Below are 24,458 nucleotides of genomic sequence, written 5' to 3' on the forward strand. Positions count from 1 at the left end.
TCTATTTGATGTTATTTACTAGTAAGACTACATTGTAATTTTAAAAAATAAAGCAAAATATAACCTCATATGTGGTTTCCCCTTTTGCCATTATGAAGGAAAAATAAGCCACAGTATTTTAGACCCCAGTAATGGATCTTACCAGTTGTCCATACTTTCATACTTTAATTTTACAACAGCCTTTGATTATTGTGCTAGGTGCTGAGTATACCAAATCTGAAACTGTATGGTCCCTAACTTCAAGGAGTGATGAACAAATTAAACGTTTTGTTACACCGCGGTGGCACAGAGAAGGCACATAATGAGAGGCTGACAGAAAAGAAAGTTCAAGTGGTTAGAGAAGAAAGACTAAGGAGGAATGGCAAGGGACAAAGCTGGAGACATAGACAGAGACAGTTTATGAACTTTCTGTGCTAAGTCACAATTTAGTTTTGAACTTTATTCTGAAAGTTGTATAATCTGTTAAGGAATTTTATGCAGGGAGTAACATGATCAGGCTTTTAAAATTTTATTTATTTATTTATTTTTGGCTGCGTTGGGTCTTCGTTGCTGCGCGCGGGCTTCCTGTAGTTGTGGCGAGCGGGGGCTATTCTTCTTTGTGGTGCACGGGCTTCTGATTGCAGTGGCTTCTTTTGTTGCGGACCTCGGGCTCTAGGTGCGCGGGCTCAGTAGTTGGTGGCGCACGGGCTTAGTTGCCCTGCACAGGAAGATGTGGGATCTTCCCGGACCGGGGATCAAGCCCATGTCCTCGCCATTGGCAGGCGGACTCTTAACCACTGCACCACCAGGGAAGTACTGATCAGGCATTTTTATATCTACCTTTACATTCCTTTTAAGAGAACGATCCATGAGGAAGATATTTATGTTATTTCCAGTTATTTCAACTGTGTAGTCCTGCTTGAGGAAATCTGTCTTTTAACTCTGAAATACAAAGTCTGAGGAACAGTGTTAATTTTGTGGTTTTAGGGTATCAGTAACGATGAAATATTTGAACATTAAAACATTTATATGTTCACAGCCACATTAATGTAAATTGAGAAGACAACTGAAAATTTAGGGTATTCTGCTTATTGAAATGAGAGAGCTTCCAGTCAGATACAAGAATTATAATTTAGAATCATTTCTGAGGGGCTAGAGATTTGTCGAAGTTTAATTGATTGAATATGACTCTAGTTCAGGCTCATTTTCTTTTTGTTTTTTTTTGTGGCACGTGGGGCTCTCACTGCTGTGGCCTCTCCCGCTGCGGAGCACAGGCTCGGGACGTGCAGGCTCAGCGGCATGGCTTATGGGCCCAGCCGCTCCACGGCATGTGGGATCTTCCCGGACCGGGGCACGAACCCGTGTCCCCTGCATCGGCAGGCGGACTCTCAACCACTGTGCCACCAGGGAAGCCCCAGGCTCATTTTCTAATGATCAAGATATCCAGTTAAACTTTTAGAGGCAATGAGGGGAAATAATCCCACCTGATGATAGGTGAATATTTCTAAATCAAGTCATAAGAGAGTAGGAGTTGAATTTCTACTTTGCTTAGATGTAAAACAACTCATTAAATATGAAGAGTAGTTTATTTGCCTAATTAATGTGCTTGTAATTTACGTTTGACCTTCAAAAAGGAAGAACTGTGCTTGTAATTTATACATTTACATAACATGTATTATAAATATTAATTGCTTAAAATTTTTTGAGGTGAAACTCATACAGCATAAAATTAACAATCTTAAAGTGAATAATTGGGTGGCATTTAGTAAATCACAGTGCTGTGCAACCACCACTTCTGTCTAGTTCCAAAACATTTTTATCACTCAAAACTAAAACCCCATACCTATTCACCATTCTCTGCTGCCCCCAGCCCCTGGCAGCACTAATTTGCTTTCTGTTTCTATGGGTTTACTGGATATCTCATTTATTCTGGAAATCTCATATAAATGGAGTCATACAATATGTGAACTTTAACATCTGGCTTCTTTCACTTAGCATAATGTTTTCGAGGTTCTGCAATGTTGTTGCAAGCTGCATTATTGTATGTATGAATACTTCTCCCTTTTTACAGCTAAATAATTTTATTGTATGCATACACCAGACTTTATCCATTCATCTGTTGAAGGACATTTGGGTTCGTTCCATTCTTTGGCTATTGTGAATATTGTTGCCCTGAACATTCATTTACAAGGGTTTTTCTGAGTCCCAGTTTTCATTTCTTTTGGGTATATATAAGGAGTGGAATTGCTGGATCATATGGTAATCCTATGTTTAGCTTTTTGAGGACTTACCAAACTGTTTTCCACAGTGGCTGAACCATTTTACATTCCTACCGGCAATGTACTAGGGTTCCAATTTCTCTTCATTGTCACCAACACTTGTTCTTTTCCAGTAAAAAAAAAAAAAAAAAATTAATGCTGTTGCTATCCTTGTGTCACGATGAGGTGATAGCTCACTGTGGTTTTTTTTTTTTTTTTTTTTTTTTTTGCGGTACGCGGGCCTCTCACTGTTGTGGCCTCTCCCGTTGCGCAGCACAGGCTCCGGACGCGCAGGCTCAGCGGCCATGGCTCACGGACCTAGCCGCTCCACGGCATGTGGGATCTTCCCGGACCGGGGCACGAACCCGTGTCCCCTGCATCGGCAGGCGGACTCTCAACCACTGCGCCACCAGGGAAGCCCTCACTGTGGTTTTGATTTGCATTTCCCTAATAACTGATGATGTTGAACATCTTTTTATGTGGTGGTTTGGCCATTTGTTTATCTTCTTTGTAGAAATGTCTATTCAGACTTTTTGCCCATGTCTAAGTTGGGTTGTTTGTCTTTTTATTATTGAGTTGTGTTTTTATGTATTCTGGACACTAGACCCTTATCAGACGTATGATTTGCAGATATTTTCTTCCATTTTGTGGGTTGTTTTTTCACTTCCTTAATAATATCCATTGACGCATAAAAGTTTTAAATTTTGAAGAAGCTCAATTTATTTATTTATTTTCGTTGCTCATGCTTTTGGTATCATGTCTAAGAATCCATTGTGGAATCCAAGGTCATGGGGATTTATTCTTATGTTTTCTTCTAAGAGTTTTATCATTTTAGCTCTTATATTTAGGTCATTGAACTATTTTGAGTTAATTTTTGCATATAGTGTGAGTTTAGGGGTACAACTTCATTGTTCTGCATGTGGTATATGTTGCTCCATTACCACTTGTTGAAGAAAGTATAATATTATTTCCTCATTGAATGATTTTGGTACCTTTATTGAAAATCAATTGGCCATAGAAGTATAGGTTTATTTTTGGACTCTCAATTCTATTCCTTTGGCCTATATGTCTGTCCTTATGCCCATACCACATTGTTTTGATTACTGTAGCTTTATAGTAAGATTTTGAAATTGGGAAGTGTGAGTCCTCCAGCTCTGTTCTTCTTTTTTAAAATTGTGTTGACTATTCAGGGCCCCTTGCAATTCCATATGAATTTGAGGATTGACTTCACCATTTCTGCATAAAAGGCTATTGGAATTTTGATAGGGAATGTATTGAATCTGTAGATTACTTTGGGTAGTATTGCCATCTTAACAATATTTAGTTTTCTTTTTTTCTTTTTCTTTTTGGCTGCGCTGTGTGGCTTGTGGGATCTCAGTTCCTTGACCAGGGTCCCCCCACTCCTCCACGCACTACCCCCCCCTTCTAGGGACATTGGGGACATCTAGTGGTGCTCTGCCTCAGCCATGTGCCCAGAGTAAACAGGCCTTCACTGATCCTGCAGTCCCAGTCTAGACCTGGTGACCACCTTGCCATGGCCCTTCTGAAGTGGACACCATGTACCTCAGGCCTCATGCCTCCAGTGCCTGGCTGGACCTCTACGTGCCTGCCCACCAACCTTGGCTTGCCTGTACCCCAGGAAGTTGTTTCCTGCAGTTCTCTTGACATGGATACTGTGCATTATAGGCCTTGTGCCTGCAGCAGTGTCCTGACTACCTCTGCACACCTGCTCACCAGCCTCAACAGCTGCACTCCAGAGAATTGTTTCCTGCTAGTCTGGCAATGTTGGACCTGCTCTGGTTTGGACAATCCAGTGAAATTCTCTGTTATCTAGCATGCTGCAACCATAGCTTCTCCAATGAGAAACTCCAGCCTTGAGGAGAGGGGACCCTTCTTCCAAGTTTATCCTTTTTGGGTACTCTCCCTCAACCTTATTTTTCCCATCAGGACTTAATAATTATTTATCTTAAAAAAATTAAAAACAGCTTTATTGACTTATAACTGGCATATAATAAACTGTACATATTTATTTATTTACTTTTGGCTGCATCGGGTCTTAGTTACAGCACGTGGGCTCTTCGTTGAGGCACACGGGCTTCTCTCTAGTTGTGGCATACGGGTTTTCTCTCTCTAGTTGTGGCATACGGGTTTTCTCTCTCTAGTTGTGGCGCGCGGGCTCCAGCGCTTGTGGGCTCTGTAGTTGTGGTGTGCGGGCTTAGTTGCCCCATGGCATGTGGGGTCTTAGTTCCCTGACCAGGGTTCAAACCCATGTCCCTTGCATTGGAAGGTGGATTTTTTTACCACTGGACCACCAGAGAAGTTCCAGACTGTACATATTTAAAGTTTATGCTTATTAGCTTTGACATATTTATATAACTCTGAAACCATCACCATAATGAAGTTAATGAACATACCTGTTGCTCCCAGAGGTTTCCTCATGCCCCTTTGGAATCCCTCTCTCTTGCCTCTTGCCACCCCTCATTATATCTTTATAGTTACTATCCTATCATAGTTTAATTATTATTTGTGTTAAACACTCTGTTTAATTTACTATAGTTTCTCACTCCTGACTGAACTGTTGATATAGGGTTGGTGCCTGGAGTGGTTACAGGAAATAGACCTAAAAATTTGAGGTTTTGGTATTGCTTTGGTCATGCCTTTGGACCTGAGCACAGTGCTGAGTTCTTTACCAATGGAAAGGGGATGCTAGTAATCCATGGCATCATAATTAATAAGGGTATCATCTCTGACAGATTGTGATATGTTGCCAATTGACCCAAATGCCTGAGAGCCCACATGGCTGCTACATTTGACCTTTACAGCAATAATGATAACTATAAGGACTGTAGTGTAGGACGGAATCTTTTGAGTGTAATTGAGTCCTTAAGGAGAGAAAATGATGGCTTGGATTTAACTCAGAGCTGAAGATCTGCCCTTTTTTTCACTAGTTTTTTATTGCACACTTCACTTAAGAAGAAATAATTTCATCTTCTCCAGGTTGTGAATAGACTTGTGAATTATAAAACTTTGTGGCTTGCTCATTAATAAAACATTGTTTTTTTTTTTTTGTATGAGAGTAATGCATGCTTAGAGAACTTGAATAGGTGGAACAGATTTCTGTTACGATTTCTGTGTGTTTTCTTCTAGGTTTTTGTTTGGTATATGTTACATAAAATGAAATAGGCTTTAGAAAGTTTTGTTTATTCTGAAATATGCAGATAAATATTAAAAAGAATCATATAGAGTCCCCCACCCAGAGTTTACATGTACATGTTAACAAATTGTTTTGTTTCATAGTATCTATGCATCTTTTTAATGTATACGTGAAATATTTTTAATGTTACTGTACAGAGGCCAGGAACAGAGTCTTGTGGTGATACTTTAAAGAAACAGTTGTAATCATCAGTGGGAATGGCATAACTTGATCTAGCACCCCATACTGTTCCACCATTAATATAGTAGGCTAAATGTCGTGCTTAACATCCAAACTGTGTATGGGGCATTGGGCATGCTCGGCTTTTTGTTCACAAATTATGCATAAATTAAAGAAAAAGGGATGGGGGTGGGGATAATGGGTAAGGGAATAAGGGAATTGGTTCATTTATTCTGGTACTTACACATAGAAATTGAGTCCCCTAAAATAGGAAAACTGGAATGATATGGGAAAAAGTTTTTCCCTGCATTGTTTTTGTTTGTTTGTTTTTGTTTTACTTGGTAAGGTTGTTCTGAGGATTAGATGCAGGAACATTCACATTAAATGCTTAACAGAGTGCCTGGCTCCAAATTGATAAGTTCTGTACCAATTTATTTATAGTGGTGGTACTGATTTTTGTGTGAAGCATCATAAAAAAAATTCTGGTTCAGGAGATTGATACTTTGAAGTACACTGGGCATGATATTTTTGATAACCTAGAAAACCAGAATTTTATGGCATGTTTCCCTAAATGATGCTTAAGATTCTAATATTATGAAAGCAATTCATTGTCAATTGTCTTTTCCTTGTTTGCTGCATGACTTCTTGCTGGGGTTGACAACCTATGGCACTGGTGACAGCAGTGGTATTTGAGAGAATTATGATGTGTATTTTTGCTAACATTCCTATTTCTCTCTCTCTCTTTTTTTCCTTGCTCTAATTTGACCCTCTACCCTACCCCTCTTTGACTTACAAGAAGTTTATGAATAATGACTTGGTATACCATTTGCCAATCTATGGTCGAGAGCAGTATTTTCCAAATTTGGCTTGATCATAGTGACTAGGGGACATTTTTAAAAAGTAAAGTTATAGGTTTCCTGTCTGAATCTCCAGGGGAGGGACCTGGGAACATTTATTTTTACCGCAAGCCGCTGGGTATGTGCTATATACTTAATACCTATTGCTAGATCCCATCTCATGTCGACTGAATGAGAAGATAGAACTCTGGCGTTGAACATGAGTCTGGTTTTTAATAGTTGCTTATTTGTTGACTCGCTTAGTGTGTTGTGTTTGATCTTGGCAGGCTCCTGCTTGCAACCTTTCATAATATCTCCATGTAGTCAGAAAAACAAAACAAAAAAATCTTGTTTTGAGTGACAGGTTGCTTTATTCTTTTTTTTTCTTTTGAAAATAGTTAGCTATCATAGATGCAGGAAAATGCATAAAACATTTGTGTATGGTTTAAAGAACAATTATAATGCAAACTCCCATCTCATCACAGCTCAGGTCAAGATGTGGAATATTGCTGGCATCCCAGAAGCACCTTTTCCCTGGTCACACTCCCCTTCCTTACCTTTCTTACCCTCAAGGTAATCACTATCTTGATTTTTATGATGACAACTTCCTCATTTTTCTTTACATTTTTACCTCTTAATTGTGAATCTCTACATAATATCTGTTTTGCCTTTTAAAGAGCTTTATATATGTGGAATCGTAGTGTTTGCATTCTTTGTGACTTGCTTCTTTTGCTTAGGGTTATTCTTGGGAAATTCATGTATATTGGTCACATAGCTGTCATTTGTTTCCATTGTCGTAGAGAATTACATTATATGCACATGCAAAAATATATTAATTCTACTTTAATTCATAATGCTCAATAAAGTTTAATATCAAAAAGGGTAACTCATTGCCTATGTCTGCATAAGGACAAGGGAGGCTATATTTTGGGGAAGAACAGGGCATGACCTTTGCCACTTAAATGGTAGAAATATCCTTGATTCAATTATGTTTGATATATGTATTTTTAAATTGAGGTAACATTGGTTTATAACATTTAAGTTTCCTGTATACATTATGTTTCAATCTCTGTATACGCTACAGCATGCTCACGACTGAAAGTTTGGTTTCCGTCTGTCACTGTGTATTTGACCTCTTTACCCATTTTGCCCTCCCTCAACCCCCTTCCACTCTGGTAACCACTAATCTGTTCTCCATATCTACGTGTTTTTGTTTGGTTTGGTTTGTTCCTTTATTTATTTAGTTAGTTTTTTAATAATCCACATATGAATGAAATCATATGGTATTTGTCTTTCTCCATCTGACTTATTTCACTTAGCATAATATCCTCAAGGTCTAGGTGTGTCATGTAAATGGCAAGATTTCATCATTCTTTTATGGCCAAGCAATATTCTGCAAGTTTACCGCATCTTTTTTATCCATCTGTTGATAAGACATTTAAGTTGTTTCATAGCTTTGTTATTGTAAATAATGCTGCAATGAACATAGAGGTGCATATATCTTTTTGAGCTAGTGTTTTCATATTCTTTGGATAAACATCCAGAAGTAGAGTAGCTGGATCATGTGGTAGTTCTCTTCTTAATTTTTTGAGGCCTCTCCATACTGTTTTCCATAGTGGCTGCATCAGTTTACATGCCCAGTAACAGTGTTTGAGGGTTCACTTTTCTCCACATCCTCACCAAAACTGAGTATTTCTTGCCTTTTTGATAATAGCCATTCTAATGGGTGTGAGTTGTTACATCATTGTGGTTTTTTTTTCTCCTGAATGAAATGCTTTATAATATTTTTTTCAGTATTAAGATAAAGCAAAAATATTTATGCAGGACATTCTATTTTTATGGTTTCCAGCTACTGCATAGTCTTTTTTTTTTTTTGCATAGTCTTTTTTTTTCTATTCAGACAGTCACAAAAATTATAATCATCTTCATCAGTTCACTCAGTCCCATGTAATTAATTTTTTTAATCTTGATCTTTTGTTAGCACTTATATGAATTCATCAGTTTTCCATTAGAGTTCTGAAAATGCTTATTCATTCAGTTCAGCAGTACAGTCAGTTACCAGAAACTTGTGCTTGTCAGAGTCTTTTCCATGAATTCCTTGAAGATGAAACCCTTTTATAGGAGCATTTTTGCAAAAGCATCAGAGTACATCCAGAACTGTGTGTAAATGACAAAAGACTTAAAAATGACCACGGTTAAAGATTTGATGAAAGTTCATAATAATGCAATTGACAAGGAAATTGAGTTATTTCTGAGATATACATTTTAAAAAAATAACTAGAATTATGACTTATAACATTATACCAGAACATATAAGATTTTTAGGAATTTCATATAATGTCTGAAACATTTATATTAACATATTTCCATACAAATAACCCAAAGAAAGTTTAGTATTAGTTCTTTTTTTAATTTTTAAATTTAATTTTTTTATACAGCAGGTTCTTATTAGTCATCAATTTTATACACATCAGTGTATACATGTCAATCCCAATCGCCCAATTCATCACACCACCATCTCCACCCACCCAGGGCTTTTCTCCATTGGTGTCCATAACGTTTGCTCTCTACACCTGTATCTCAACTTCTGCCCTGCAAACTGGTTCAACTGTACCGTTTTTCTATGTTCCACATACATGCGTTAACATACGATGTTTGTTTTTCTCTTTCTGACTTCTCACTTTGTATGACAGTCTCTAGATCCATCCACGTCTCAACAAATGACCCAGTTTCGTTCCTTTTTATGGCTGAGTAATATTCCATTGTATATATATATATATATATGTACCTCATCTTCTTTATCCATTCGTCTGTCGATGGGCATTTCGGTTGCTTTAATGACCTGGCTATAGTAAATAGTGCTGCAATGAACATTGGGGTGCATGTGTCTTTTTGAATTATGGTTTTCTCTGGGTATATGCCCAGTAGTGGGATTGCTGGATCATATGGTAATTCTATTTTTAGTGTTTCAAGGAACCTCCATACTGTTCTCCATAGTGGCAGTATCAATTTACATTCCCACCAACAGTGCAAGAGGGTCCCCTTTTCTCCACACCCTCTCCAGCATTTCTTGTTTGTAGATTTTCTGATGATGCCCATTCTAACTGGTGTGAGATGATACCTCATTGTAGTTTGATTTGCATTTCTCTAATTACTAGTGATGTTGAGCACCTTTTCATGTGCTTCTTGGCCATCTATATGTCTTCTTTGGAGAAATGTCTATTTAGGTCTTCTGCCCATTTTTGGATTGGGTTGTTTGTTTTTTTAATATTGAGCTGCATGAGCTGTTTATATATTTTGGAGATTAATCCTTTGTTGATTCGTTGGCAAATATTTTCTCTCATTCTGGGGGTTGTCTTTTCGTGTTGTTTATGGTTTCCTTTGCTGTGCAAAAGCTTTGAAGTTTAATTAGTTCTCATTTGTTTATTTTTGTTTTTATTTCCATTTTTCTAGGAGGTAGGTCAAAAAAGGATCTTGCTGTGATTTATATCAAAGAGTGTTCTTCCTATGTTTTCCTCTAAGAGTTTTATAGTGTCCAGTCTTACATTTAGGTCTCGAATCCATTTTGAGTTTATTTTTGTGTATGGTATTAGGGAGTGTTCTAATTTCATTCTTTTACATGTAGCTGTCCAGTTTTCCCAGCACCACTTATTGAAGACACTGTCTTTTCTCCATTGTATATCCTTGCCTCCTTTGTCATAGATTAGTTGACCCTAGGTGCGTGGGTTTATCTCTGGGCTTTCTATCTTGTTCCATTGATCTGTTTCTGCTTTTGTGCCAGTACCATGTTGTCTTGATTACTGTAGCTTTATAGTATAGTCTGAAGTCAGGGAGTCTGATTCCTCCAGCTCCGTTTTTTTCCCTCAAGACTGCTTTGGCTATTCGGGGTCTTTTGTGTCTCCATACAAATTTTAAGATTTTTTGTTCCAGTTCCGTAAAAAATGCCATTGGTAATTGGATAGGGATTGCATTGAATCTGTAGATTGCTTTGAGTAGTATAGTCATTTTTACAATATTGATTCTTCCAACCAAGAACATGGTATATCTCTCCATCTGTTGGTATGATCTTTAATTTCTTTCATCAGTGTCTTATAGTTTTCTGCATATACGTCTTTTGTCTCCCTAGGTAAGTTTATTCCTAGGTATTTTATTCTTTTTGTTGTAATGGTAAATGGGAGTGTTTCCTTAATTTCTCTTTCAGATTTTTCATCCTTAGTGTATAGGAATGCAAGATATTTCTGTGTATTTATTTTGTATCCTGCAACTTTACCAGATTCATTGATTAGCTCTAGTAGTTTTCTGGTGGCATCTTTAGGATTCTCTATGTATAGTATCATGTCATCTGCAAACAGTGACAGCTTTAATTCTTCTTTTCAAAATTTGTATTCCTTTTATTTCTTTTTCTTCTCTGATTGCCGTGGCTAGGACTTCCAAAACTATGTTGAATAATAGTGGTGAGAGTGGACATCCTTGTCTTGTTCCTGATCTTAGAGGAAATGCTTTCAGGTTTTCACCATTGAGGCTGAGGTTTGCTGTGGGTTTGTCATATATGGCCTTTATTATGTTGAGGTAGGCTCCCTTTATGCCCACTTTCTGGAGGGTTTTTATCATAAATGGGTGTTGAATTTGGTCAGAAGCTTTTTCTGCATCTATTGAGATGATCATATGGTTTTTATTGTTCAGTTTGTTAATATGGTGTATCACATTGATTGATTTGTGTATATTGAAGAATCCTTGCATCCCTGGGATAAATCCCACTTGTTCATGGTGTATGATCCTTTTAATGTGTTGTTGGATTCTGTTTGCTAGTATTTTGTTCAGATTTTTGCATCTATATTCATGAATGATACTGGTCTGTAATTTTCTTTTTTTGTTGTATCTTTGTCTGGTTTTGGCATCAGGGTGATGGTGGCCTCATAGAATGAGTTTGGGAGTGTTCCTTCCTCTGCAATTTTTTGGAAGAGTTTGAGAAGGATGGGTGTTAGCTCTTCTCTAAATGTTTGATAGAATTCACCTGTGAAGCCATCTGGTCCTGGACTTCTGTTTGTTGGAAGATTTTTAATCACAGTTTCAATTACATTACTTGTGACTGGTCTGTTCATATTTTCTATTTCTTCCTGGTTCAGTCTTGGAAGGTTATACCTTTCTAAGAATTTGTCCATTTCTTCCAGGCTGTCCATTTTATTGGTATAGAGTTGCTTGTAGTAGTCTCTTAGGATGCTTTGTATTTCTGCAGTGTCTGTTGTAACTTCTCCTTTTTCATTTCTAATTTTATTGATTTGAGTCCTCTCCCTCTTTTTCTTGATGAGTCTGGCTAATGGTGTATCAATTTTATTTATCTTCTCAAAGAATAAGCTTTTAGTTTTATTGAATTTTGCTATTGTTTTCTTTGTTTCTATTTCATTTATTTCTGCTCTGGTCTTTATGGTTTCTTTCCTTCTGCTAACTTCGGGTTTTGTTTGTTCTTCTTTCTCTAGTTCCTTTAGGTGTAAGGTTAGATTGTTTATTTGAGATTTTTCTTGTTTCTTGAGGTAGGCTTGCATAGCTATAAACTTCCCTCTTAGAACTGCTTTTGCTGCATCCCGTAGGTTTTGGATCATCATGTTTTCATTGTCACTTGTCTCTAGATATTTATTAATTTCCTCTTTGCCTTCTTCAGTGATCTCTTGGTTATTTAGTAACATATTGTTTAGCCTCCATGTGTTTGTGTTTTTTACTTTTTTTCCCTGTATTTCATTTCTAATCTCATAACATTGTGGTCAGAAAAGATGCTTGATATGATTTCAATTTTCTTAAATTTACTGAGGCTTGATTTGTGACCCAAGATGTGATCTATCCTGGAAAATGTTCCGTTTGTACTTGAGAATAAATGTGATCTGCTGTTTTTGAATGGAATGTCCTGTAAATATCAATTAAATCTATCTGGTCTGTTGTGTCAATAAAACTTCTGTTTCCTTATTTATTTTCATTTTGGATTATCTGTCCATTGCTGTAAGTGAGGTGTTAAAGTCCCCCAATATTATTGTGTTACTGTCGATTTCCTCTTTTATAGCTGTTAGCAGTTGCCTTATGTATTGACGTGCTCCTCTGTTGGGTGCATATATATTTATAATTGTTATATCTTCTACTTGGATTGATCCCTTGATCATTTTGTAGTGTCCTTGCTCGTCTATTGTAACGTTCATTATTTTCAAGTCTATTTTATCTGATATGAGTATTGCTACTCCAGCTTTTGATTTCTATTTGGATGGAATATCTTTTTCCATCCCCTCACTTTAAGTCTGTATGTGTTCCTAGGTCTGAAGTGGGTCTGTTGTAGGCAGCATATAGGTGGGTCTTGTTTTTGTTTTCATTTGGTGAGCCTGTGTCTTTTGGTTGGAGCATTTAATCCATTCACATTTAAGATAATTATCGATATGTATGTTCCTATGACCATTTTCTTAATTGTTTTGGGTTTGGTTTTGTAGGTCCTTTTCTTCTCTTGTGTTTCCCACTTAGAGAAGTTCCTTTAGCATTCGTTGTAAAACTGGTTTGGTGGTGCTGAATTCTCTTAGCTTTTGCTTGTCTGTAAAGCTTTTGATTTCTCCCTCGAACCTGAATGAGATCCTTGTTGGGTAGAGTAATCTTGGTTGTAGGTTCTTCCCTTTCATCACTTTAAGTATATCATGCCACTCTCTTCTGGCTTGTAGTGTTTCTGTTGAGAAATCAGCTGTTAACCTTATGGGAGTTCCCTTGTATGTTTTTTTTCATTTTTCCCTTGCTGCTTTCAGTAATTTTTCTTTGCCTTTAATTTTTGCCAATTTGATTACTGTGTGTCTCGGCATGTTTCTCCTTGGGTTTATCCTGTATGGGACTCGCTGAGCTTCCTGGACTTGGGTGGCTATTTCCTTTCCCATGTTAGGGAAGTTTTTGACTATAATCTCTTCATATATTTTCTCTGGTCCTTTGTCTCTCTCTTCTCCTTCTGGGACCCCTAAAATGTGAATGTTGTTGTGTTTAATATTATCTCAGATGTCTCTTAGGCTGTCTTCTTTTCTTTTCATTCTGTTTTCTTTATTCTGTTCCACAGCAGTGAATTCCACCATTCTGTCTTCCAGGTCACTTATCTGTTCTTCTGCCTCAGTTATTCTGCTATTGATTCCTTCTAGTGTAGTTTTCATTTCAGTTATTGTATTGTTCGTCTCTGTTTGTTTGTTCTTTAATTCTTCTAGGTCTTTGTTAAACATTTCTTGTATCTTCTCGATCTTTGCCTCCATTCTTTTTCCGAGGTCCTGGATCATCTTCACTATCATTCTTCTGAATTCTTTTTCTGGAAGGTTGCCTATCTCCACTTCATTGTTTTTTTTCTGTGGTTTTATCTTGTTCCTTAACCTGGTACATAGCCCTCTGCCTTTTCATCTTGTCTGTCTTTCTGTGAATGTGGTTTTTGTTCCACAGGCTGCAGGATTGTAGTTCTTCTTGCTTCTGCTGTCTGCCGTCTGGTGGGTGAGGCTATCTAAGAGGCTTGTGCAAGCTTCCTGATTGGAGGGACTGGTGGTGGGTAGAGCTTAGTGTTGCTCTGGTGGGCAGAGCTCAGTAAAACTTTAATCCGCTTGACTGCTGATGGGTGGGGCTGGGTTCACTCCCTGTTGGTTGTTTGGCCTGAGGCAACCCAACACTGGAGCCTACCTGGGCTCTTTGATGGGGCTAATGGCAGACTCTGGGAGGGCTCCCGCCAAGGAGTACTTCCCAGAACTTCTGCTGCCAGTGTCCTTGTCCCCAGGGTGAGCCACAGCCACCGCCGGCCTCTGCAGGAAACCCTCCAACACTAGCAGGTAGGTGTGGTTCAGTCTTCCCTGGGGTCACTGCTCCTTCTGCTGGGTCCTGATGTGCACAGTACTTTGTGTGCGCCCTTCAAGAGTGGAGTCTCTGTTTCCCCCAGTCCTGTCAAAATTCTGCAATCAAATCCCACTAGGCTTCAAAGTCTGATTCTCTAGGAAATCCTCCTCCCATTGCTGGACCCCCAGGTTGGGAAGCTGGACGTGGGGCTCAGAACCTTCACTCCAGTGAGTGGACTTCTGTGTTGTAAGTGTTCTGCAGTCTGTGAGTTACCCATCCAGCAGTTATGGGATTTGATTTTACTGTGATTGCACCCCTCCTACCATCTCATTGTGGCTTCTCCTTTGTCTTTGGATGTGGGTTATCTTTTTTGGTGACTTCCAGTGTCTTCTTGTCGATGATTGTCCAGCAGCTAGGTGTGATTCTGGTGTTCTCACAAGAGAGAGTGAGAGCACGTCCTTTTACTCCGCCATCTTGGTTCCTAGTCTCCTCATTGAGGTGTTGATTTGCACTTCTGTAATAGTGATGTTAATTATGTTTTCAGTGCCTTTTGTCCATCTGTGTGTCTTCTTTGGAAAATTGACGTTTCTGGTCCTGTGCTCATTTTTACATTGGGTTGTTTGGTTTTTTGCTATTGAGTTTTATGAGTTCTTTATATGTTTTGTATATTAACCCCTTATCAGATGTATGATTTGCTAATCTCTTTTCCCATTCAGTAGGTTGTCTTTTCATTTTATAGGTGATTTCCTTTGCTGTGCAGAAGCTTTTTAGTTTGACGTAGTCCCATTTGTTTTTGTTTGTTTCCTTTGCCTGAGGAGACATACTCAGAAACGTATTGCTAAGGGTGATATTAAAGAGTGCACTGCCTATGGTTTCTTCTATTGAGTTTTATGGTTTTAGGTCTTACATTAAGTCCTTAATCTATTTTTAGTTGATTTTTGTGTATGGTATGAGATAGTGGTCTAGTTTCATTTTTTTCCATACAACTGTCTGGTTTTCCCAATATTTATTGAAGAGACTATTCTTTCTCCATTGTGGTTTTCTGCTCCTCTGTCATAAATTAATTGTCCATGTAGGTATGGATTTGTTTTTGGGCTCTCAGCTGTGTTCCATTAATCTATGTCTGTTTTTCTTTCAATACTATGCTGTTTGGTTACTATAGCTTTGTATTATAATTTGAAGTTAGGGAGTGTGATGTCTCCAGCTTTGTTCTGGTTTTTTTTTTTTTTTTTTTTTGTGGTATGCGGGCCTCTCACTGTTGTGGCCTCTCCTGTTGTGAAGCACAGGCTCCGGACGCACAGGCTCAGCAGCCGTGGCTCACGGGCCTAGCCACTCCACGGCATGTGGGATCTTCCCGGACTGGGGCACAAACCTGTGTCCCCTGCATCGGCAGGCGGGCTTTCAACCACTGCGCCACCAGGGAAGCTCCAGCTTTGTTCTTTTACTTAGGATTGCTTTGGCTATTTGCGGTCTTTTGTGGTTCCATATAATTTTAGGGTTTTTTGTTCTATTTCTGTGAAAAATGTCCTTGGGATTTCGATAGAGATTGCATTGAATCTGTAGGATGCTTTAGATGATATGAACCTTTTAACAATGTTAATTCTTTCAGTCCATGAGCATGGAATATATATTCATTTCTTTGTGTCTACAGTTTCATTTAACAGTGTCTTTCAGTGTACAGGTCTTTCACTTTCTTGATTAAATTTATTCCTAGGTATTTTATTCTTTTTGTTGTGATTGTAAATTGGATTGTGCTCTTAATTTCTCTTTCTGCTAATTTGTTTTTAGTGTATACGAATGCAGTAGATTTTTGCATATTAATTTTGTGCAACTCTGCAACTTTACTGTATTAGTTCATTATTTCTAACAGTTTTTTGTTGGAGTCTTTAGGGTTTTTGTTTTAAGATTTTCTTTTTTTTGATGTGGACCATTGTTTAAGTCTTTATTGAATTTGTTACAATATGGCTTCTGTTTTATGATTTGGTTTTTTTGGCCACAAGGCATGTGGGATCTTAGCTCCCTGACCAGGATTGAACCTGCACCCCCTGCACTGGAAGGTGAAGTCTTAACCACTGGACTGCCAGGGGGGTCCCCTAAGGTTTTTTATATATAAAAGCATGTCATCTGCACATAGTGACAGTTTTACTTCTTCCAATTTGGATTCCTTTTATTTCTTTTTCTTGCCTAATTGCTATGGCTAGGACTTCCAGTGATATGTTGAATAAGAGTGGCAAGAGTGGGCATCCTTGTCTTATTCCTCAATTTAGAGGGATAGCTTTCAGTTTTTCACTTTTGAGTGTGATGTTAGTTGTGGGTTTGTTGTATATGGCCTTTATTATGTTGAGGTACATTGCTTCTATACCCACTCTATTGAGAGTTTTTACATAAATGAGCGTTGAATCTTGTCAAATGCTTTTTCTGCATCTGTTGCAATGATCAAATGCTTTTTTCTTTCATTTGTTAATGTCATGTATCACATTGATTTGTGAATGTTGAACTATCCTTGCATCCCTGAAATAAATTCTACTTGATTATGATTATCCTTTAAAGTGTTGTTGTATTCAGTTTGCTAGTATTTTGTTGAGGATTTTGCATCTATGTTCATCAGAGATACTGGCCTATAATTTTTTTTGCGTGTGTGTTGTCCTTGTCTGGTTTGGGGATCAGGGTACACACTAAACATTGGGAATAGTTTGTGTGAGTCTCAGAGGCTGGAAAGAATTGATGTTTTGGAGAAACCTGTTTGCTAACCTTTTAAAATTAAAATTTTGCTTATTTTGTTGCATTTGTTGGAAAAATCAAATTGTCGTGGAATCTGAAAAACATTGGTTGACAGTAAAAGTAAAACATCTTAGATGAGGCTTGCTTTTACTTTAGATGGCTTCATGTTAGAGAAATTAGCTGGGCAACCTTCAGTTTCCTTGCAAAGAACTATTGGGTATTTTATTTTTGCTTAAAAAGTTAAGCCCTGCTGTCGTTTTTTTCACTTTTTCTCATGACAGTCTCTCAACCGTTTCATTAAAAGCATTAAAAACTATGCTTTATGGAAACTTAACTGTAGTATATATTAGTAGTTCTCAGTTGAACTCTTGGAAGTCATGATGCTTTTTAAGTAATACTATGAAGTTATTGATATATTCACTTGTATGAATTGAGAACACTGTTTTGGAGGAAATTTTATAGTACCATATATATATAATAAACATACATGACCATGAGCACATTTGTAAAAAAAAAAACATCTATTTAATGCAATGTGATTTGGCTATTATAAATTTTACACTAAAATAGTTAACTAGCTATTCAGGTATTTTTTTCTGTTAGTGCTTTCTATAGTACATATCTTTTTGATGCGTTTTGTAGTATAAGATACATTTATGGAGAAAAATAAATTGAAATTACTACCTATTAAATCTTTTTTCAAATTAGGAAAAGATTACCATTATTTTATCAGTGGGGCATTTTGGTCAAGTTTTTGAAATCCCAGTGATACACAAGAGTAGCTTGAGAACCAATGGAATATGAGCTTATTCAGAGGCTTTCTTATGGCGATGGTTAGCTGTTTTTGAGTGTTATTTGGTACTGAACTAGTTGATGTCAGACTGTGAGTCATCTTCAGAATTAAAGATTATTTGGAAAGCAAATTCCTGAAAGTAATGTTGGTCTTAAACACTTACTAAATGCATCCCCATCTGTAAAATGAAGTTTAGAATATAGTTTTGTGTAGATGAGTTGCATGGTATTGTCACAAACTTAAATGTGAGGTTAGGATTACTCTGCTGCTTGGGGAAGTTTTTAAATTTTGCAACTACCAGAACAGCATTAGATGAGTAACTGGCATCTGTGCTCTTAAGCCATATGGATAACCACATGTACCAGCCCCAGTTCAAAGGTTCTCAAATTCACAAGGCCAGTAGAAAATTAACAAAATCAAGAGTTGGTTCCTCAAAATTAAAAACTTGGGTATCAAAGGACACTATGCAGAGTGAAAAGACAACCCATGGAATTGGTGAAAATATATTTCAGTCATATATATCATAAGGGAAATATATGCAGAATATATAAAGAACTTTCAAAACTCAACAACCACCACCACCCGATTAAAAATGGGCAAAGGACAAGACATGGAAGCAACCTAAGTGTCATCGACAGATGAATGGATAATGAAGATGTGTGTATATATATGTGTGTACACACACACACACACACACACACACACACACACACACACCCAATGGAATATTACTCAGCCAGAAAAAGAATGAAATAATGCCATTTGCAGCAACATGGATGGACCTAGAGATTATCATACTAAGTGAAGTAAGTCAGAGAAAGACAAATATCATATGATATCACTTATATGTGGAATCTAAAAAACAAAATGATACAAATGAACTTATTTACAAAACAGAAATAGACTCAAAGACATAGAAGACAAACTTATGGTTACCAAAAGGGAAAGGTAGAGGGGGAGGGATAACTTAGGAGTTTGGGATTAACATACACACACTACTATATATAACATAGATAAACAACAAGGTCCTACAGTATAGGGCTATACAGCAAACTATATTCACTATCTTGTAATAACCTATAATGTAAAATAATCTGAAAAAGAATATACATACACACACACACATATGTCTGAATCACTTTGCTGTACCAGAAACTAACACAACAGTGTAAATCAGGTATACTTCAATTTAAAAAATGGGCAATGGATTTGAATAATTATTTCTCCAATGAAGATATACAGAAAGCCAATAAGCATATGAAAAGAGGTCAACATCACTAATCATTAGAGAAGTGCAAATCAAAGCCACAATGAGGTACCACTTTATATCCATTACTGTGGCTGTTATCAAGCAGAAAATAAGTGCTGTCGAGGATATGAAGAAATTGGAACCCTTATGTATTGCTGGTGGGAATGTAAAATGGTGCAGCTGTTGTGGAAAATGGTATGTGATTCCTCAAATAAATTGAATATAGAATTGCCATATAATCCAGCAGTTTCACTTCTGGATATATACCCAAAAGAAGCAGAGACTCATATTTGTACACCCGTGTTCAAAGCAGCATTGTTCACAGTAGCCAAAAGGTGGCATCAACCAAAGCATCCATTGATAGATAAATGGATAAACAAAATGTAAATACATATAATGGAATATTATTCAGCCTGAAAAGAGAAGGAAATTCTGACATATTCTACAATGTGGATGAATCTTTTTTTTTTTTTTGCGGTATGCGGGCCTCTCCTGTTGCGGAGCACAGGCTCTGGACGCACAGGCTCAGCGGCCATGGCTCACGGGCCCAGCTGCTCCGTGGCATGTGGGATCTTCCTGGACCAGGGCACAAACCCGTGTCACCTGCATCGGCAGGCGGACTCTCAACCACTGCTTCACCAGGGAAGCCCGTGGACGAATCTTAAAGACATGCTAAGTGAAATAAGCCAGACATAAATAGACATAAAGTGATTCCACTTATATCAGTTACCTGATATAGAGTAGTAAAATTCATAGAGATAGAAAGTAGAATAGTGGTTGCTTGGAGGCTAGGGGGAGGGGGAATGGGAAATCAGTATTTAATGAGTACAGAGTTTCACTTTGGGAAGAGGAAAAAGTTCTAGAGATGGATGGTGGTGATGGTTGCACAATTTGAATGTAGTTAATGTCACTAACCTAAACTTTACACTTAAAAATGTTTAAAATGGTAAATTTTATGTTGTGTGTATTATACCATATTAAAAAAAATGAGGCTGAAGGCCTTCTATAAAAAGGTCACTGAAGAGTTAAAACAGTTATTTATTCACTGAATTAATAAAACTTATTATACAAATTACCAAACATAAAGAAAAGTAGAGAAATAGTACAATGAACCTCAATATAATTTTCTCCTAGATTTAACGTTGATTAGTGTTTTGGTTTATTTATTTTTTTTGGCTGGAGAATTTTAAAGTAAATTACAGATATCATGACATTTCATTCGTAAGCATTTCAGTAGGCAGCTCTAAAAATAGGGACTTTCTCATATGACCACAATACTGTCATCATACCTAGAAAATCAACAATTATTTTAAAAAATTTATCTAATATCTGGACTACATTCACATTGTCCCTCTTGTTCCTAAATTGTATTTTTATTGTTGGTTTGCTTGAACCTGTGTTTGGCATTTGGATGTAATGTTTTTTATCTCTTTTAATGTACAACAGTCTCATGCCGTTCTCCCATTCTGTCCCCCTAACACTGTTTTGTTTATTCCATTTAATTTTATAGGAATTGGGGCAATGCCCTCAAGTAACACATCCATTTTATTTTACTTATTTAATTCTATTCCATGTATTTCTTGTAAACTTGAAGTTAGAGCTAAAGGCTTGTTAGAACTGGGTTAAAATAATTTTGGCAAGAATACATCTTAGGTGATATAGACTGACGAAAAGTAGAATGAGAATTTGCTAGTTGGAAAACCCTTTAGACAGAGTCAAGTAGCTAATTTCAGATAAAATGTTTGTTTATAATTAGTAGTAGAATTTTGTCAAATAGAAGGCAAAATTAGGTATGATCAGAGATGGTGGGAATACATCTCTAGAAACCTGTCTGGTGTCTCTCAAGGATTTTTACAGTTAACCTACATACAGTCTTTACAGTTTTCACCAATTAGAAAGTCATTTTTACAATAAATAATGTTGCCTAGTGATACAGTTGACAGTCTATATTTATCCCAACCCAGTAGTTTAAGTGCTGGGAGAAAGTAACAAAGGATTTAAGCTTGTTTAACTTTTCCTTCCAGAAAACTTCTTGGAGAAGGGAAGATTTAACAACAAAAAAAACCCTATTGTGCTTTTTTTGGAGACTGCATTAACAACCATGGACCTTTTTCAAGAAACTGCATGTATCTATACATACATAAAATTTTGCATGCAATTTTATAGGATTCATAGTTTTTCCTTTGTAGGTAGAGTATATTTTAGTTTCTGGATAATACACGAATAAAGATTTAGTGCTGGTAACAGCAGGGTGCATTCTTGAAACAGTAAGCTGATCAGAGCAAGGGCAAGGGCACCTGTTCGATTACTGGAAACTTACTTGTTTAGTTTGGACAGACTCTTTTTTTTTTTTTAAACAATTTTTCTTTTTGGCTACACTGCGCGGCATGTGGGATCTTAGTTCCCCGACCAGTGATCAAACGCGGGCCCTCAGCAGTGAAAGCACGGAGTCCTGACCGCTGACCGCGAGGGAATTCCCTGGACAGACTCTTAAAAATGTGAAAATTGTAGACCTTTTTGCCTCTTCTCCAACATTTACTTCTGTTGACTAACTGCCTTCCTTCCCCCACATTCATTTTAAAGTTCTTTTTTTTCTAGGCTTTTGTGAAATCAATCTCTTTCTCTCTTTCTTTTCTCTGCTTTCTGTTTGTACCTAAATTTAGACATTCAGTTTTCTTTAGCCCTCTTCTCTTTTTAATTTTTACTTTTACATTAAGATCACTTTAGTTATCACCTGTTTGTTGATGATTCCTAAATCTCTCTTATGCCTTGGGTAGAGCTCCTGACTTCTATTTATCACTGTTTACATGTCCACTAGAATGTTTCATAAACATTAAGTGAAAAAATTCCCAAATTGCTCTCACTTCCACTAACTGTAGTTCTCCTTCTGTATTTTCTCTCTCATCTACTGGCATCACCACCCAAACTCTTCTCCTCCTGTATTTCACTGTTGTGTTAAGTCCTTATATGTATTTTTGTATTTATTCACTACAGTTGTCTTTTAAATCCTAAATAATCTCCTTTTACAGAGGAAGCAATTTAATACTTTTGCCTCAGAATCACACTGTTAGCATGTGGCAGTGCTGAGATATAAACTTAGGTCTGTCTAATACTAGATCTCATATTCCTTACCACAGTTATACTACTACCACTCACTTCTGTGACTTTAATCTAAAAAAATTAAGGATGTACTTGTAAGGTTTAACTATAAGAATATTTACTGCAGAGTTTATAAGAAGAAGCAAATTCAATCTCCAACAATATGGATTCCATTAAATCCGTTATAGAACATTTATACGAAATATCATGTGGTCGTTATACATCCTGTTTTAGACCAGTAGTTTTCATTTTGTATATCAAAGTCATATATGGGAACCCAGTATATGAGATAGATTTTTAAAAAAAGTAGTGTTTGAAAGGGGTGGAAGCCCTAGCGGGTCTCATGGACTGCTGTCTGTAAGGGTTCTTGAGGGAATGTTATGGTACAGGGTTTGAAAGTTTTAATTTTTTCAAATATAGTAATGAATTAGGAAAATATTCATAATACAGTAAGTGAAGAGAATAGTTAACAAAACATCTATAGTGTATCCCAATTTTGCTAAGTATATATTTGAATTTACACATAACTAAAAGAATGGGGGTTATACATCAAAATATGGACACTGGTTATTCTTTTATTTGGTGATTATGAGTGATTTTAATTTTTCACACATTTTCTACAATGAACAAGAATTCGTTTTGTAAATAGAGACTTTAAAAAGTCCTGAATGTGTTATTTTAAAAAAGACAATAAAAAGTATAACCAAAACCCACTGCACACACACACACACACACACACACACACACACACACACACACACAGCAAAAGAAGTAAATACTCCAGTGGCTGCTGTGCCACGAACATTGGTTTGAAGCCCTTGAGTACCTGTGTAAGCACAGATCCATTACTCTACCTTTTGGACATCAACCTTGGATATTGATGCTGTTTTCATTTGGGTGTTAGCATGTAGACTTCAGAGACAGATTGCCTGGGTTTGAATACTGGCTCTGCTATTATTCATTATTTGATCTTGGACAAGTTCCCTAATAGGGCCTAAGTCTTCCCCAACTATGCAATGATACCTTATAGGGTGTTATTAGGATTAGATGACTTAAATTCAATAACATGCTTAGAGCAATGTCCGGTTAGTAAGTGGTCAGTTAGAGTTGTTGTGCTTATTATCATTCCTATCCTTAAGAGTTATTTCACCTCTAAACTCTAAGTTCATCTCGCTCCCCTAAAGTTAGCTGGGAATTCCAAAACTTTACAAGGGAAGTCATAGTTCTTATTCAGGTTAAGTTTTCCAAACAGGTCAGTGGTCAATATACTGTGTATTTATTTTTTCTAGCAAAATTTAGTAGCAACTATACCTTATTTTATAAGGATTTATATGTTTTTATGGTATGATTTCTGCCTAGAAATTGTATAATGTGGTTATGATGGGGGTACCCAAGACCACCCCCAAGTTCAGTGATTCACTAGAAGGACTTACAGGACTCAGCATATGATTGTACTCATGACTATGATTTATTACAGTGAAAGGATACAAAGCAGAGTTGGCAAAGGGAAAAGGTACATGGGGTAAAATCCAGAGAAAACCAGGTGTGAGCTTTTAAGAGTCTCAGTGGAGTCTCAGGGGATAAGCTTAACTTCTCAGCAGTGAGTTATGATGACACATGTGAAATGTCTACCAGGGGAGCTCATTAGAGATTCAGTGCCCAGGGTTTATATTGGGGGCTATTCAGGTAGGCACCCTCCACCTAGCATATACCAAAATTTCAGACTCCCAGAAAGAAAGTAGGTATTCAACATAAACCACATTGTTTGCAGAATTTAGGTACAATGAACTGTTCTTATCAGAGAATGATGGGAACCCTCCTGAAATCTTAAGTCCTCGGATGCCAGCGAAGGGCCAACCTTGTAAGCAGGCCTTTCTAAGGATAGCAGTCTCAGACCTGCTGTGTTAACTCTTTTCTCAACAGAGCTATATTATAAAATGTATTTTACTTAAGAAACTAATACCAACAAATCTATGCATTTTAAAAACAGCTTTATTGAGATATGATACACCATAGAATTTACCCATTTAAAGTAAAAAGTGCAGTGATTTTTAGTTTATTTGTAGAGTTGTGCAGTCATCGGCGCAATCTAATTTTAGAACATTTTCATCATCTCGAAAAGAACCCCCATTTCCACGAGTGGTCATTCCCATTTCTATTTGTCCCCCCTCTCTGCCTGATTCTTACTCCCATCCCCAGGCAACCACTAATTTACTTTCTGTCTCTGGGATAAATCTATATGTTTAACGTATTTTCACCTTTATTTTATCTCTGTTATTAATGGCTTTGTAAGATGGTAGTTCAAAAATTATTCAAGGTATCTCTCTTTCAG

General features: G+C 37.1%; 1 protein-coding gene across 2 annotated transcripts in view; it reads left to right on the plus strand.

Annotated features, from left to right (window-relative positions):
- The window catches only part of RNF13 (ring finger protein 13), a 140,511-nt gene that overhangs the window by 6,051 nt on the left and 110,002 nt on the right, over positions 1-24,458 (plus strand). The gene's annotated exons all lie outside the window — the stretch shown is intronic.

Source organism: Phocoena phocoena, chromosome 4, assembly GCF_963924675.1.
Source record: "Phocoena phocoena chromosome 4, mPhoPho1.1, whole genome shotgun sequence".
Classification (NCBI taxonomy): domain Eukaryota; kingdom Metazoa; phylum Chordata; class Mammalia; order Artiodactyla; family Phocoenidae; genus Phocoena; species Phocoena phocoena.